At 34.2% G+C, this 17696-nt stretch overlaps 1 protein-coding gene across 1 annotated transcript in view; it reads right to left on the reverse strand.

Annotated features, from left to right (window-relative positions):
* Positions 1-17696, reverse strand: part of BAZ2B (bromodomain adjacent to zinc finger domain 2B) — a 365031-nt gene that overhangs the window by 345049 nt on the left and 2286 nt on the right. The gene's annotated exons all lie outside the window — the stretch shown is intronic.

Here is a 17696-nt window from a genome sequence, read left to right on the forward strand (position 1 = left end):
TATGGACATAAAGTTTTCAAATTCTGTATCTTACCAACTGCCTTAAACTAATTTATTTTTAAATTTATTTATCTGTAAAATTATTTTAAATAAATCACAAACATAAGTAATCTTAGCCAGCTATTCACTTTTCAGATAAATATTCTTTTAAAAAGCTTTGAGAATTTGGCATTATACTATATTTCTATATCATATCTTTAACATCTATGATAATTTTGAATGACATATAGAGTTTCATGTATATATTCCGAAGTCTGCATTTTGCATTTAAATATGATATAAAAAATACTGCAAATCTCTCCCAAGAAGATAGAAAAAGGAAAAATAGTGCATCTGAAAAAAAAATTAATCTATAATAATGGCTATTTTTTTTTTTTGCCGCTGTTTGCAGCTTGTGGGATCTTAGTTCCCCAACCACAGATCAAATCCAGGTCCTGGGTTTGCCAAGTCCTAACCACTGGACCACTAGGGAATTCCCAATAATGGCTATTGGAAAGAAATTTAGAGAATGAATTATATCTTCAGCTTAACCACTTAAAAATCTTCTTCAAAACAGAAATCCATAAAGTTTATAAATGTCGTTTTCCTCCTTTCAAATTATAGGAAGATACCATGATTCAGTGAATTGCTATTCAAGCATTTAGAATACAAAATAAGTAATTGAATCAGTTTTATTTTACTTGCTATTAACATTTTAATTGTAGATGGCAATTTCTACCCCAACACTAATTATTTAAATAATAAAGTCTGGCAATTCAAAGATACTACTTTTCCCCCTAATATCAGACTTACAATTTACAAAATAATTATAAAAGAGTAAATGCTACTAATTGTAAATTCCATTTAACAGAATCCTTTTATACTATTTATTTACTGTTACTATTTATTTTATACTATTTTATTTAGTTACCTTGGGCTTCTAGGACAAATAAACTGGGTAACTTAATCAACAGTTCTCTCTCACAGTTCTAGAGGCTAGGTACTCCAAGATCAGGGTGCCTACAGATTTGGTGTCTGGTGAGGTTCCACTTCCTGGGCTGTAGACAGTTACTTTCTCACTGTATGCTCACATGACTCTCTCTCTTCCTCTTCTTATGGAGGCACTAATTCTATTATGAGGGTCCCACTAACATGACATAATCTAAACCTAGTTATCTCCCAAAGGTACCACCTAATATCACATTAGGGGGTTAGGGATTCAACATATGAATTTGGGGGGATATAAACATTCAGCCCGTGACACTAATGGACAGGATGAAAAATTTCTTAATCTCATAAAGCGGTGTAGCCTAATTTTTCTTAGAAAAAAGACATTCAAGTATAATTTATATTACCTATATATATTCTAAGTGAATAGATTTCAAGGTTAAATTAAACATGTGATTTACTAATCATAAATAACTTTAGAGTAAATTTAACTGGCAAACGAATGTTCATTAAAGAAAAATACTACAAACTTCATTTTGATGTGCTAAATAGAGCAATAAAAACTACAGTAAAATTTAATAAAAACTACAGTAAAATTTTCTAATCATGGCAATCAAAAAGAATATTTTAGAGGCTTCCCTGGCAGTCCAGTGATTAAGACTCAGCACTTCCACTGCAGGGGACGCGAGTTCCATCCCTGGTTGGGGAACTAAGATCCCGCATGCTGTGTGGTGCCGCCAAAAGATTAAAAAAGAAAAATTATAATGTATTCTATAAATTAAATCTAAATGTGATTAATCTGAGTCATCAGCCACCAAGAAAAAGACACATTCTAAAGGAAAATTTATATTTACATTTTACAGCGCAAATATTAAAGTAGCATTCAGTTATAGATACACAGAATCTAATTTTTATTTTTTTCTCTAAGTATTGATGAAGGTTATTCTACTATACTTGATTTTTAAAAGACTTTATGTTTTAAGAGCAATTTTAGGTTTGAAACTGGGAGGAAGGTATAAACATTTCCCATTATACCACCCACCATTCACATATGCAGAGTTTCCCCCATTATCAACCTCACTCACCAGATGGCACTTTTTTTTTTACTAAGGATGAACCTACATCATCATCACCCAAAGCCCATTGTTTACACTCTTGGTGTTGTATATTCTATGCATATGTACAAACATATAATGACATACATCCATCATAATATCATACAGATGTTTCCACTGCCCTAAAAATTCCCTGTGGTATGCTTATTCATCTCTCTCTATCCCTACCTCTGGCAGCCACTAATCTTTTTATTGTCTCTACAGTTTTGCCTTTTCCAAAATGTCATATACTTGGATTTATACAGTATGTAGACTTTTCAGATTGGCTGCTTTTACTCAGCAATATGTATTACAGTTTCCTTCATGTCTTTTCATGGCTTGACAGCTCATTTCTTTTTAGCTCTGAATAATATTCTATTGCCTAGCTGTGCCAGTATATTTCTCCAGCCTACTAAAGGGCTTCTTGGTTGCTTCCAAGATTCAGCAATTATGAATAAAACTATTACAAACGTTCATGTGTAGTTTTTCTCTGGACATAGGTTTTCAATTCCTTTGGGTAAATACAAAGTAGTGTGATTGTTGGATCATATGGTAAGAGTACACTGCATTTTGTAAGAAACCATTTTCATTTTGTAAGAAACTATCTTCCAGTGTGGCTATAACATTTTTTCCCACCAGCACTGTATGAGAGTTGCTGTGGCTCCACATCCTTGCCAGCAATTCTTGTTGTCAGTGTTCTAGATTTTGGCCATTCTAATAGGTATATAGTGGTACCTCACTGCTGTTTTAATTTGCGTTTCCCCGATGACATGCAAAATTTTTTTCTATATGATGTGGAACATCTTTTCATGTACTTATCTGCTATCAGTATATCTTCTTTACTGAAGTGTCTGTTAAGGTCATTGGCCCATTTTAAAATCAGGTTGTTTATTTTCTTATTGTTGAGGTTGAAGTGTTCTTTGCCTACTTTTTAAAAAATGTTTATTTATTTATTTTGGCTGCACCAGGTCTTAGTTGTGGCACGCAAATGCTTAGCTGCAGCATGCATGTGGGATTTAGTTCCCCGACCAGGTTTGGAACCTTGGCCCCCTACATTGGGAGCACAGAGTCTTACCCACTGGACCACCAGGGAAGTCCTTCGCTGTATACTTTGGATAACAGTCCTCCATCAAACATGTCTTTTGCAAATATTTTCTTGTGGTCTGTGGCTTGCCTTATTCTCTTGTGATTGTCTTTCATGGAGCAGAAGTTTTAAATGAAGACCTGCTCATCAATTATTTCCTTCTGGGTCATGTCTTTGGTGTTACATCTAATAAGGCATTACCACACTGAAGATCATCTGAGTTTTCTACTATGTTATTTCTATAGTTTTACACTCATACATTTTATATTTAGGTCTATAATCCATTTTGAGTTAATTTTGGTGAAGGGTGTAAGGTCTGTATCTAGATTTATTTTTTTGTATGTGGATGTCCATTTGTTGATGGGACTATCTTTGCTCCATTGTATTGCCTTTACCCCTTTGTCAAAGATCACTTGACTGTATTTATGAATGTCTATTTCTGGGCTCTCCACTCTGTCCCATTGATCTATTTTGTCTATTCTGTCACCAATACAAGACTCTCCTGATTACTGTAGCTTTAGAATAAGTCTTTTTTTTCTTAAGATTTATTTGATTATTTATTTACTTATTTATTTTTGGCTTCAATGGGTCTTCATTGCTGTGCACGGCTTTCTCTAGCTGTGGCAAGCGGGGGCTACTCTTGGTTAAGGTGCGCAGGCTTCTCATTGTGGTGTCTTCTCTTGTTGCAGAGCATGGGATCTAGGCACACAGACTTCAATAGTTGCAGCGCATGGGCTCAGTTGTTGTGGCTTGTGGGCTCCAGAGCACAGGCTCAGTAGTTGTGGGGCACGGGCTTAGCTGCTCTGTGGCAATGTGGGATCTTCCCAGACCAGGGATTGAATCCATGTCCGCTGCATTCACAAGTGGATTCTTAACTGCTGTACCACCAAGGGAGCCCTAGACTTAAGTCTTGAAGTTGAGTAGCAACAGTCCTCCAACTTTGTTCTTCTTCTTCAACATCGTGTTGGCTATTCTGAGTTTTTTTTCATTCTGTATGAACTTTAGAATCAGTTTGTCCACATCCATGAAATAACTTGCTGGGATTTTAACTGGAATAGTACTGTATCCATAGATTAAGTTGGAAAGATTGACATCTTGATAATATTGACTAATTCTAACCATGAACATGGAATCTCTCTCCATTTATTTAGTTCTTTGATTCATTTATCAGAGTTTTGTAGTTTTCCTCACTGGAAATATTGTATATATTTTGTTATAGTTATACCCAAGCATTTCATTCTGGATGTTGTTAATATAAATAGTAGTGAGTTTTACTTTCAGATTCCACTTGTTCATTATCAGTATATAGGAAAGCAATTGACTTCTGTATATTAACCTTCTATCCTGCATCCTTACTATAATTGCTTATTTGTTCCAGGAGGTTTTTTCTGTTGATTCTTTCAGATTTCCTACATAGACAAGCATGTTTTATGTCTTCCTTGCCAAACTATATATCTTTCCCCCCCAAATATCAGCTTTATTTAGGTATAATTGATGTATAAAATTGTAAGATATTTAAAGTGTACATTGCAGTGATGTGATATACATATACATTGTGAACCAATCTGTATACCTTTTATTGCCTTACTGCATTAACAAGGAGTTCCAGTACAATGTTCAAAAGGAGTGGTGAGAGAGAGACAGCCTTGCCTCCTACCTGATTTTAGCGGGAAAACTTCAAGTTTTTCACCATTAAGTATGATGTTAGCTGTAGGTTTTTTGTACAGAGTCTTTATCAAGTTGAGAATGTTCCCCTCAATTCCTAGTTTGTTGAGAATTTTTGTCATGAATGGGTGTCGAATTTTGGCACATGTTTTTTCTATATCTATCTACATGATCATGTGGTTTTTCTTTTTCAGTCTGCTGATGTGATGTATTGCGTTAACTGATTTTTAAACACTGAAACAGCTGTACACACCTAAGATAAATCCCACTTGGTATGATATATACTTCTTTTTATACTTTTGTAAATTTGATTTGTTAATATTTTGTTGAGAATTGTTGCATCTATGTTCATAAGTGATATTGGTCTCTGGTTTCATTTTATAATGTCTTTGTTTGCTTTTGTTACTAGGCTAATGCTGGCCTCACAGAGCAAGTTAAGAAGTATTCCCTCTGTTTCTATTCTCTGAAAGAGACTGTAGATAATTGGTTTAATTGCTTCTTAAATGTTTGGTAGAATTAACCAGTGAACCCACGTGGGCCTGATGTTTTCTGTTTTAGAATGTTATGGATTATTGACTTAATTTCTTTAACAGATATAGGCCTATTCAGGTCATCTATTTCTTTGTGTGTGAGTTTTGACAGATTGTATCTTTAAAGGAATTGGTCCATTCCATCTAGGTCATCCAATTTGTGGGCACAGAGTAGTTTATAGTATTCCTTTATTATCCTTTCAATTACCATGGGATCTGTAGTAATGTCCTCTCTTTCACATATGATATTAGTAATTTGGGTCCTCTCTTTTTTTTCCTTGTTGGCTTGGCTAGAGACTTAGCAATTTCTCATTGTTTCTTTTCTTCTGCTTACTTTGAATTTAATGTGTTCTATTTCTAGTTTCCTAAGTGGAAACATTCATTTTAGATTTTTTTCTTTTCTAATATTTGCTTCAATGCTATAAACTTCTCTCTAAGCACTCTTTTCACTGCATCCTACATATTTTAATAAGTTGTGTTTTCATTTTCATTAAGTTTAAAATAATTCTAAATTTCTTTTGAGATTTCTTCTTTGATCCATATTTAAAAGTGTGTCATTTAATTTCCATATATTTTGGGACTTACTAGCAGTTTTTCTGTGATTGATTCCTAGTTTACTCCATTATGGATGGTCTGAGACCACAGCACTGTATGACTTCTAGTCTTTTAAATTTAAAATGTGTGTTATGTCCCAGAAAGTGGTTTATCTTGGTAAATGGTCCATTTAAGCTTGAGATAAATGTGAATTCTGTTATTTTGGATGAAGCAGTCTATCAATACCAATTACATCCAGTTGATTGAGGGCGTTGTTGAGTTCAAATAGTCCTTACCGATTTTCAGCCTGCTGGATTGTTCATTTCTGAGAGAGGGTGTAGAAGTCTCCTACTATACTACTGAATTTATCTATTCTTCCCTGCAGTTCTATCAGCATTTGCCTCATGTTGATGTTGTGTTAGTAGATGTATGCACATTAAAAATTGTTATATCTTCCTGGAGAATTGAGCCCTTTATCACTTATGTAAGCCTCTTCTTTATCTCTGGTAACTTTCCTTAGAGTTTGAAGTTTACTTTGTCTGAGATTAAAATAGCTAACTCCTGCTTTCTTTCAATCACTGTTAGCGTGGTATATTTTTCTCTATCCATTTACTTTTAATCTATATGTTTCATTATCTTTAAAGTGGTTTCTTGTAGACAACTTATACTTGGGTCTTATTTTTTGATCTACTATGATGATCTCTTGTCTTAATTGGTGCATTTAGACCACTGACATTAAACATAGTTACTGATATATTTGGATTTATATCTACTATATTTGTTACTGTTTTATATTTGTTGCCCTTGTTCTTTGTTCCTATTTTTGTCTTCCACTCTTTTTCTGCCTTGTGTGTATGCGTGTGTGTGTTTTTTATTGAAGCATAGTTGATTTACAATATTGTGTTAGTTTCAGATGTACAGCAAAATGATGATTCAGAGATACACACACAAACACACAAACATATACACTCTTTTTTTAAAAAATTCTTTCCCATTATTATTTATTACAAGATATTGAATACAGTTCCCTGTGCTATACAGTAAAACCTTGCTGTTTATCTATTTTATTATTTATTTATTTATTGGCTGCATTGGGTCTTCATTGCTGCACACGGGCTTTCTCTAGTTGCGGAGAACAGTGGCTACTCTTCATTGCAGTTTGCGGGCTTCTCAGTGCAGTGGCTTCTCTCGTTGCAAAGCATGGGCTCTAGGTGTGTGGGCTTCAGTAGTTGTGGCACATGGGCTCAATAGCTGTGGCTCGCAGACTGTAGAGCACAGGCTCAGTACTTGTGGCACACAGGCTTAGCTACTCCCCGGCATGTGGGATCTTCCTGGACCAGGGCTCGAACCCATGTCCCCTGCGTTGGCAGGCAGATTCTTAACCACTGTGCCAGCAGGAAAGCCCCTTATCTATTTTATATATGGTAGTATGCGTCTGTTAATTCCATACTCCCAATTTATTCCCCCCCCCCACTTCCCCTTTAGTAACCATAAATATGTTTTCTATATCTGTGAGTCTGTTTCTGTTTTGTAAATAATTTCACATATAAGTGACAGCATATAATATTTGTCTTTCTCTGACTTACTTCACTTAACTTAATAATCTCCCCATCCATCCATGTAGCTGCAGTGGCATTATTTCACTCTTTTTTATAGCAGAGTAATACTTCACTATACACACGCACGTGTATAGTTGGGTTGCTTCCATGTCTTGGCTATTGAAAACAGTGCTGCCATGAACACTGGGGTACGCGTATCTTTTCCAATTAGAGTTTTCATCTTTTCTGAATATATGCCCAGGGATGGGACTCCTGGATCATATCAGAACTCTATTTTTCATTTTTTAAGGATCCTCCAGATTGTTTTCCATGGTGGCTGTACCAATTTACTTTCCCACCAACACTGTAAGAGGGTTCCCTTTTCTCCACACCTTCTCTAGCATTTATTGTTTGTAGACTTTTTGATGATGGCCTTTCTGACTGGTGTGAGGTGATACCTCATTGTAGTTTTGACTGGCATTTATCTAATAATTACCAATGTTGAGCATCTTTTCATGTGTCTGTTAGGCATCTGTATGTCTTTTTTGGAAAATGTCTATTTTTCTCTCCATATCTTAATTTTCTTTCCCCTGCCAATGAGTTGTATGAGCTGTTTGTATATTTTAGAAATTAAGCCCTTGTTGGTCATACCACTTGCAAACATTTTCTCCCAGTCCATTGGTTGTCTTTTTGTTTAGTTTATGGTTTCCTTTGCTGTACAAAAGGTTCTAAGTTTAATTAGGTCATCTTTGTTATATTTTTGCTCTTATATCTATTGCTTTGGGAGACTAACCTAAGAAAACACTGCTACAATTTATGTCAGAGACTGTTTTGCTTATGTCCTCTTCTAGGAGTCTTATGGTGTCATGTCTAATATTTAAGTCTTTAAGCCTTTTGAGGTTTTTTTGTGTATGTTGTGAGGGAGTGTTCTAACTTCATTGATTTACATGCAGCTGTGCAGCTTTTCCAACACTACTTGCTGAAGAGGTTGTCATTTCTCCACTGTATATGCTTGCCTCCTTTGTTGAAGAGTAATTGACTGTAAATGTGTGGGTTTATTTCTGGGCTCTCTTTTCCATTCCATTGATCTATAAATTTGTTTTTGTCCCAATACCACACTGTTTTGATTACTGTAGCTTTGTAGTATTGTCTGAAGTCTGGAAGGGTTATGCCTCCAGCTTTGTTCTTTTTCCTCAGGATTGCTTTGGCAATTCTGGGTCTTTTGTGGTTCCATATAAATTTTAAGATTATTTGTTCTAGTTCTGTGAAAAATGTTATGGGTAATTTGATAGGGATTGCATTAAATCTGTAGATTGCTTTGGGTAGTATGGCCATTTTAACTACATTAATTCTTCCAATCCAAGAGCATGGGCTGTCTTTCCATTTCCTTGAATCCTCTTCAACGTCCTTTATCAGTGTTTTATAGTTATAAGCATATGTCTTTCATCTCCTTGGTTAAGTTTATTCCTAGGTATTTTATTTTTTTATGCAATTTTAGACAAAATTTTACTTAACTTTCTCTTTCTGATATTTCATTGTTAGTGTAAAGAAATGCAACAGACTTCTGTATATTAATCTTGAATCCTCTACCTTGTTTGATTCATTTTTCAGTTCTAATAGTTTCTGTGTGGAGTCTTTAGGGTTTTCTATATAGAGTATCATGTCATCTGAATATAATGGCAATTTTACCTCTTCCTTTCTGATTTGGATGCTTTTTATTTCTTTTTCTTTCTGATTGCTGTGGCTAGGACTTCCAATACTATGTTTAATAGCAGTGGTGAGAATAGGCATCCTTGTCTTGTTACAGAATTTAGCAGGGAGACTTTCAGCTTTTCACTGTTTAGTATTATGTTGGCTATGGGTTTGTCATAAATGGCTTTTATTATGCTGAGATATGTTCCCTCTAATACCTACTTTGGCAAGAGTTTTTATCATGAATAAATGTTGATATTTGTTGTTGTTGTTGTTGTTGTTGAATTTTATCAAATGATTTTCTGGATCTATTGAGAAGATAATGTGGTTTTTGTCTTTTCTTTTGTTGATGTGGTATATCAAATTGATTTGCATACGCTGAACCATCTCTGTGACCCTGGAATGAAACCAACTTGATCACAGTGTATGATCCCTTTACGTGTTTTTGGATTCAGTTTGCTAAAATTATGTTAAGGATTTTTGCATGTATATTCATCAAAGATATTGGCCTGTAATTTTCTTTTCTGGTAGTGCCTTTGTCTGGTCTCAGTATCAGGGCGATGATGGCTTCATAGAATGACTATGGGAGTGTTCCCTCCTCTTCAATCTTTTGGAAGAGTTTGAGAAAAATAGGTATAAGTTCTCTGTTTAGTAGAATTCCCCGGTGAAGCCATCCAGTCCCAGACTGTTGTTTGAAGGAGTTTTTAAATTACAGATTCTATTTTACTTCTAGTGATTGGTCAGTTCAAATTATCTATTTCTTCTTGATTCAGTTTTGATAGGCTGTATGTTTCTAGGTTGTCCAATTTGTTGGCATATAACTGTTTACAGTATTCTCTTATCTGCCTCTTGTGGTTTTAAATGAGCATTTTATATGATTCCACTTTCTCTCCTTTCTTAGTATATCAGTTATACTGCAGTTTTTGCTTTTTTATTGGTTGTCATAGAGTTTTCAATATACAACAGTCCAAATCTACTTTCAAATGACACTATACTACTTCACATGTAGTATACCTCATACTAACAAAATAACAAAATGATTCTAATTCCTTCTACCTATTCCTTATATCATTGCTGTTATTCATTTCACTTACCTATGAGAATACTTAAGCATATATATACACACATCAGAAATATACATAATTGAATATATTGTTTGTATTATTATTTTGAACAAACTGCTGTTAGCTCAATTAAGAATAAGGAAAATAAAGTTCTTATTTTAAATTCACTTTTTCCTTCTCTTGATGTTCTTCCTTTCTTTATGTAGATCTGAGTTTCTGAACTATATTATTTTCCTTCTCTGTAAAGGACTTTTTTTTTTTTTGGCAAGGCAGGTCTACTGGTAACAAATTCTTAGTTTTTGTTTGTCAAATTTCCCTTCAGTTTTGAAGGTAATTTCACATGATACAGAATTCTAGGTTGGTGGGATTTTTTTCTCCCAACAGTTTAAATATTTCAGTCCACACTCTTCTTGTTTGCATGGTTTCTGAGGGGGTGTTGGATATCATTCTTATTTTGTTCCTTTATGGGTAAGGTTATTTTTAACTCTGTCCTCTTTCAGGATTTTTTTTTCTTTATCTTTAATTTTTTAAATTTGAAAGTGATATGCTAAGGTATAGTTTTGGGGGACCTTTATCCTGGTTGGTGTTCTCTGAGCTTCTTGGATCTGTGGTTTGGTGTCTAACATTAATTTGGGGGAAATTCTCAGTCATTTTTGTCTCAAATAGTTCTTCCGTTCCTTTCTTTCTTCTGATAGTCCCATTACACCTATGTTGAACCTTTTCTAGTTAACCCACAGTCCTTGTGTAAGCAGATAGGTTGGGGGGGGAGTGTCTCTGGAAAAAGAGAACCAGGTATGGCTTTCTTGACATAGGGAAGACATTTTTGGCCTAAGCCATTTTGTGATCTAATCCTGGCCACAATGCTTGCCCTTGAACAGGTCTTAGTAATTAATAATCTTAAGGGAACAAAAGAATGCAAGAACAAACAAACAACTGTTTATCAGGCAAAGGAAGTAATAATAGGAAAGAATATAAAACTACTGTAAAGACTCCCAATTCTGTTTCAATGGTAAAGATTAGCCTAAAGTGTTCAACCACCAGATAACTGGAACCTAAGGTATAATGATGTTGACTTTTTTTTTCTTTTAATAATCTATATTTTATCTATCAGAATTTATTTTCATTAATAAGCATTTATTTTATTAAAATATTTTAGAAATAATGAGATAGTATGACAATGTTCTACTGGAAAAAACTGCCTCAAAAAGCCTTTTTTACTTCTAATTTTTTGGTTCTTCCTATGAAATTTACATAAAACGATGCTTTAGTCTTTTCTAGAGAGAGTAAAATAACATTTTCAAAAATCTTTCACATCTGGGGGATTCTACATTCTCTCTCTTCTTTTTTAAATTTTTATTTTATATTGGAGTATAGTTGATTTACAATGTTAGTTTCAGGTGTACAGCAAAGTGATTTAGTTATACATATAAAATATACCTATTCTTTTTCAGATTCTTTCTGACTGTTGTGACTTCAATCAACTAAAGCTTAGACTCTGTCAACCTTTGCCCCAAATCTATGCTGAATTCTCCTGCTCAAGTCCCTTCATGAATATGCGTGTACCCTTAGCTTAAAACTTCCCCAAGGGACTTCCCTGGCGGCACAGTGTTTAAGAATCCACCTGCCAAGGAGACACAGGTTCGATCCTTGGGCTGGGAAGATCCCACACGTAGCAGAACAACTAAGCCTGTGTGCCACAACTACTGAGTCTGCGCTCTAGAGCCTGCAAGCCACAACTACTGAGCCCATGTGCCACTATTACTGAAGCCCACACGCCTAGAGCCTGTGCTCCAAAACAAGAGACGTTGCCTGCGCACAGCAACAAAGGGTAGCCCCTGCCCACCACAACTAGAGAAAGCCCAGGCATAGCAACGAAATCCCAAAGCAGCCAATAAATAAACAAATTAATTAATTAAAAAAAAATCTCCCCAGTTTTGCTGTTCAGGGAGACACTGCTTTGGTAAAGATCTCCGGCATTCTCCTTACTTATTGCAAGTAATAAATCTTCCTTCTCCCGATTTTTGGCTTGATTGTGTCTTTTGGCTTGACACCCACCAAGAGGTGAACCCATTTTCAGGTAACACTTGGATAGTCTGTTGTGTTTCGGGGTTTTTTTTTTTTGTCTTCGTTCCCTTTTATTCTTAGTTCTCAAGGGTTTTACTGATATATCCTCTAGCTCAGAGATTCTTTACTCAGCCATATATCCAGTCTATTAATAAATCCATGAAAAACATTATTCATTTCTGTTACAGTGTTTTCTATTGCTAGCACTTCTTTTTGGTCCCTTCTTAAGATTTCCATGTCTCTTTTTATACTGCCCAGCTGTTTTTGCATGCTGTCTACTTTATCCATTAGAGCCTTTAGCATATTAATCATAGTTGTTTGAAATTCCTGTACTTATAATTCCAACATCTCTGTCATGTTTGGTTCTGATGTTTGCTCTGTCTCTGCAAATTATGTTTTTTTGCCTTTTGGTATTCCTTGTAATTTCTTCTTGATAGCCAGACACAATATACTGAGTAAAAGGAACAGCCATAAATAGGCCTTTATTAATGTAGTGGTAAGGCATGGGGGCATGGAAGCATTCTGTAGTTCTATGATTAGGTCTCAGTCTTTTAGTTAGCCTCTGGACTATGCCTCTGGACTATGAACTTCTCAAGAGTTTCTTAGTTTTTTTTCTATCCCCTTAGATGGGACAAAATGGCTACAGCTGGTTATTTCTCTTCCCAAGGTTACTTAAGCTCTGATAATATCTCAGTTGGTTAGGCTCTAGTTAACTAGTTTCCCCTCATGGCAGGGTTTGTTAAGAATAGAATGCTCTGGTATATTTCAAAATGGTTCCTTTTCCTCTTTCCTTACCAGAAGTTTGATGGAATTTTTCTTTGATATTTATTGCGGAAATCTGGTTAAGCTCCTGGAGGTAAACCTCACAATATTGTGCTCCCCCACCCCCACTCCGGTGACTGGGTCTCCCTGGAATTTTAAACTCTCAGAGTTGTCCACACTGAGCCTCTAGCAATTCATCAATTACAGTACAGATTTTCTAACCTGGCCCTGTCTTCTGTGGTGATTTGAATGCCTGAGTCTCTCCTCCCATAAACCACAACTCCCTGTATTTAAATGCCTTCTCCAGTCTTGGGGGTAGTGGTTTGTCTTCTGTCCTTCCCTCTTTTATGGATCCAAGAAGAGTTATTGACTTTGCAGTTTGTTCGTCTTTTTACTTGTTGTTAAGATAGAAGCAGGACTTTTAGGCTCCTTATGTGAAACTGGAAAGTGGAACCACTGTTTCTTGCTTTTTAATAGAAATACACAGTCCCATTCTTAAGGACTGGAGACCTGTGTCAGTTGTTTTTTTATAAATAAATGTAATTAACTCATTCACCTGCAGGAAATGATGGAATGCTAAATTCAAAATATTTTTTAAAAATTCAGGAAAAAGGGGAAATGTTTTCTTACTACTACTTTGTTTTTAATTGTTCTATCTGTATTCTAAAAATCTACTTCACAGTCTATTTGTCTTAAGAGCAATTTTTTTCATCTACCTTATATTAATAATTTTTGTTCATTTTTTCCCCACAATACATTCTTTTCTTGTATAAAATAAGTTAGGAATATTACAAAGATAGTCTGCGCCAATTTTGCTGTGAACAAAGCTTAAATTCCAAATGTGTTTCTGATAACAAGAAGACAAAAGTCTTCTAAACACGGCATAAACACTTCTATCAACGTCTAGGAGGTGCTTTTCTCCTACTTTGGTTGATTTAGAAGTGTGGTAGCACATTTACTTCTTTGTATACATTTTTCTTTCACTAAAGAGAAAAAATGGTAATAGTTTCCATGTGACTTTCTTACAAGCACAGGTAAGACTAAACACTAACATTTTCCTTTCTGGACATTATCAATAAGAATTATGTAAATTTAACATTAAATTTTTTTATCAAACTTTTTAGAAACAAATTTTCATCTACTTAATTTTTAATGCTATAGTTTGATTAATGTCTTATTTATTTAGATAAAAAGTTATTAGTAAGGCCTATTAAAATCCTGATATACAACTTCACAAAAATAATTGTATTTTAGAAGTACTCTAGTAATCTGTATTACTATGATGAGTAACAAAATTAAGGTTCCAGAAAAACCTTTGGTTTCAAACAATCTAGAAGTAAAGTCTAACAAAATGGTAATATCAATTTATTCTTAAGTCTGTTAAAAGACATAGAGGAAACCGAATATTCATTAAAATTATATTTTATGTTTTCATTCATATCCCTTGACACTAATATGCAAACACACGTCCAAAACTTTCAATTCAAGTAACTATTTGAGATAAAGTTCATAAAATTTAAAAATATCTTACTAAATGGACTTGAAAACAATGAAACAATCACTTTCCTGAGAAAAACCTTTCCACAAATTTAGGCAAAATTAACCGTATGCAAACAAAACAAAACAAAAAAACAGTGAATTAATATCCTCCAAAAACTAAATTAAAATATAATTAATTAAAGCACAGAGCTCTTAGGTTTGAAGAGAATACTCAAACCACAACAAAATCAACAACTACCACCATGTCTGTCTGATGTACTAAAGCTAAGAATTACAAACATTAAACCAACGTGAAAGATTTAAAGCACATCACCATTTTCATACCTTTTATGATGACATAATAGAGAAAAATGTAGGATTTCCTCTATATTGTCTATGGTACAAAGAGCCAACTTGTCAAGAGTGACCAAGGCTCCATGGGATAGAGAATAGGGTGATTTTAAAAAACTGAGTAGTATGTATGTGCGTAGGTATACAGTTTTTTTTTTAATTATTATGATATACAAAAATATTGATGAGATGTTTTTAGATAACTGAAGTATATTCAGTGGCTTCAGCAAACTGCTGAGAAAAGGAAACAAGAATAGTGGAAAAAGAAATTAAGATAATCCTTAGGCAGGTTGGTAGTATAACATGCATTGTACAATGTAAAGCTGGTTAAGTATATTGGGTAATTCTGAAAGAAACAGTTACCATTCCTTATAATTGAATAGGTAGGTAACAGAAATGCAGAACAATATTAATATATGAAAAAGATCCAAAAGGGAGTAAAACAATATTTAGTTTTCTACATAGTTTATGGTTCTGAATAGTTCTGTTTTCAAAACAGAAAATCCAGGATTAAATCCAGTATAAATCTGAAAATTCAATGCATGACAAAAGTAGTCTTTCTAATCACAAAGAATAGATTATTTAAGAAATGCTGCTCACAAAACTGGCTATTATTGAGGAGAAAATAAAATTAGATCCTATTACCTTATTCCATATACAAACAATAATTTGAGTTTAACTAAACATAGTTTAGAAAATTTAGGATATTACATGATACAATCTAGGGATAGGTAATACTTTTTAAGCTAAGCTAGACACCCAGAAGTTATAAAAGAAATCACAGACACATTTTACCATATGAACATATCTATAGCAAAAGATAATAAATGGCAAGTCAACAGACAGATGATAGAGTTGAAAAAACACTGTGAAGGCAGGGCAGAGTAGTAATATCTATGACACAGAAGAGAGGATAAACAATATAAATAGGGATTTAGAGAAAAAGGTACTTTTGATTGAAAAATTAATATGAATATACACATTGAAATTTGATGCTGTTTTTTAAAATAAATGGTAAAAGAAAATCTGTATGAGTATTTCTCTCTCTGCATGTGTGTGTTAAATAACTATTCTTTTAACATTGTATGACTGTGCAGAAAAAAATGCATAAGGATACTCCGTAATTTTGCAACCATGTTTATGGAGTGGTAAATAGGGGTAAGAGGGCCAAATTAAAAAGGAAAAGAAAAGGGCAGAAAAGAGAAAAAAAAAAGAAAAGAAAAAGGAGGAAAAAAAGCAAAAGAAACAGCACATACTAAAATAGCTAGTATGTATGATATAATCACATGCATACATTGTTATAAAATTGTACACAAATGTGGACATGAAAAAAAAAGGACAGTTACAGCCAAACTTTCCAAAGGGCATATTAGTATTTAGATACTCTTCTGCCTGCAGTCTCACAAAATATAGTCCAAAGTGGCCATGGAGGCCAAGCACAGGCCTTGATTATTACCAATCTAAAGTTGTTACATATGTGTTCGGCTTGACTATGTTAAAGGGACAGAGGTCAGTTCAATCCAGTTTTATGGTTTACTCCAGGGATTAACAAGCTTTCTACAAAAAACTAAAATAGTAAATATTTAGGCTTTCTGGGCCATATCATCTATACCACAACTACTCATCTCTGCTGCTGTAGATGAAAGCAGTCGTAGACTTCCATGCTTAGTTTTATGTGTTAACTTGGGGAGGCTAGAGTATCAAGTTACTTAATCAAATGCTAATTTAGGCAGGGTAGTGAAGATATTTTGTACAGTAATTGTAGATAGATAGACAGGTATTGCATACTATTGGTTCTGTTTCTGTGGAGAACCCTGACTTATACACTGATAATACTACATAAACGAATGGACATGGCTGTGTTCCAATAAAACTATTTATAGTAACAAGTAATGGATCACATTTGGCCTTGTACCATAATTTTCCAACCTTTAGTACTATTAATAATAAAAGATAGTTGCTTCTATTAAAAACTCTATGTTTCAGGCAGTGTGAAAGGTGTTTCACATGTGGATTCCAAGGGCCCCATAAATTGAGAATCATTCCTGACCAGGCCAGATGCTCTGGAGCAGCAATGTAAGCAGGAATGATTTTCCTAAAACCCGTAAAATCTAGACCATAAGCTTAAGCATAAGAAAGAGTTTCTCAGAGAAGGTTTCAAATGGTATTCTCTTTATTTGTTTTTATATTGTTTTATCTTTTGGCTTTGGGGATTGAAAGTTATTGCTGCTAATCCAACAGAAGTCAGCCAACAGCATATTTTGGATGCTCATTTATTAAACGGGGCCCCTTTCAACTGAACTTGATAAGGAGAAAATTAAAATTCACAAAATCACTAAATCAGGAATTTATTATTTTTGGAATAAGAAGAATTTTTTATATCCAAGATTTAAAGCAAAGGACCTTTTAAGTAACATAGTCCTTACAAGGAAGGGCCTTCCATTTATAGACTGTTTTTCAATAATAATATAAGTACCATATACTTACAGTTGTCTATAACTTTAAATAATAGAGCCTCAATTTGGTTGATGCCACAAGGTTCCCTTCTTCAGAGATTAATAAAATCTCCATTTAAGAAGAAATTGGCATCCTTTGTTTTCAACTTAGGGACCTCCCCCCCCCCATAAGCACTCTTATTTCATCCCAGCTATTACCTCCTGTTCCTCAAAAGTTTAAGAAATAACCTACATTTTAAAATAATTTGATTTACAAAAAGCAAATACAAATACATCTTTTCAAGATCACACCATTTAGGCAAAATGGAGAATATAAAATTGCCCTTGCCATAGAGAAACTTCTTGGAAGGTTAGGTTGTAAATGATAAAACATGGAGAAAACAAGAGAAATCCAATATCTGAAAGAGAATTCTAATGTATCAGGCAGCGGAAGAAATACTTAAGCATAAGAGTAGA

The sequence above is a fragment of the Hippopotamus amphibius genome, chromosome 8 (genome assembly GCF_030028045.1).
Source record: "Hippopotamus amphibius kiboko isolate mHipAmp2 chromosome 8, mHipAmp2.hap2, whole genome shotgun sequence".
In the NCBI taxonomy this organism is placed as follows: domain Eukaryota; kingdom Metazoa; phylum Chordata; class Mammalia; order Artiodactyla; family Hippopotamidae; genus Hippopotamus; species Hippopotamus amphibius.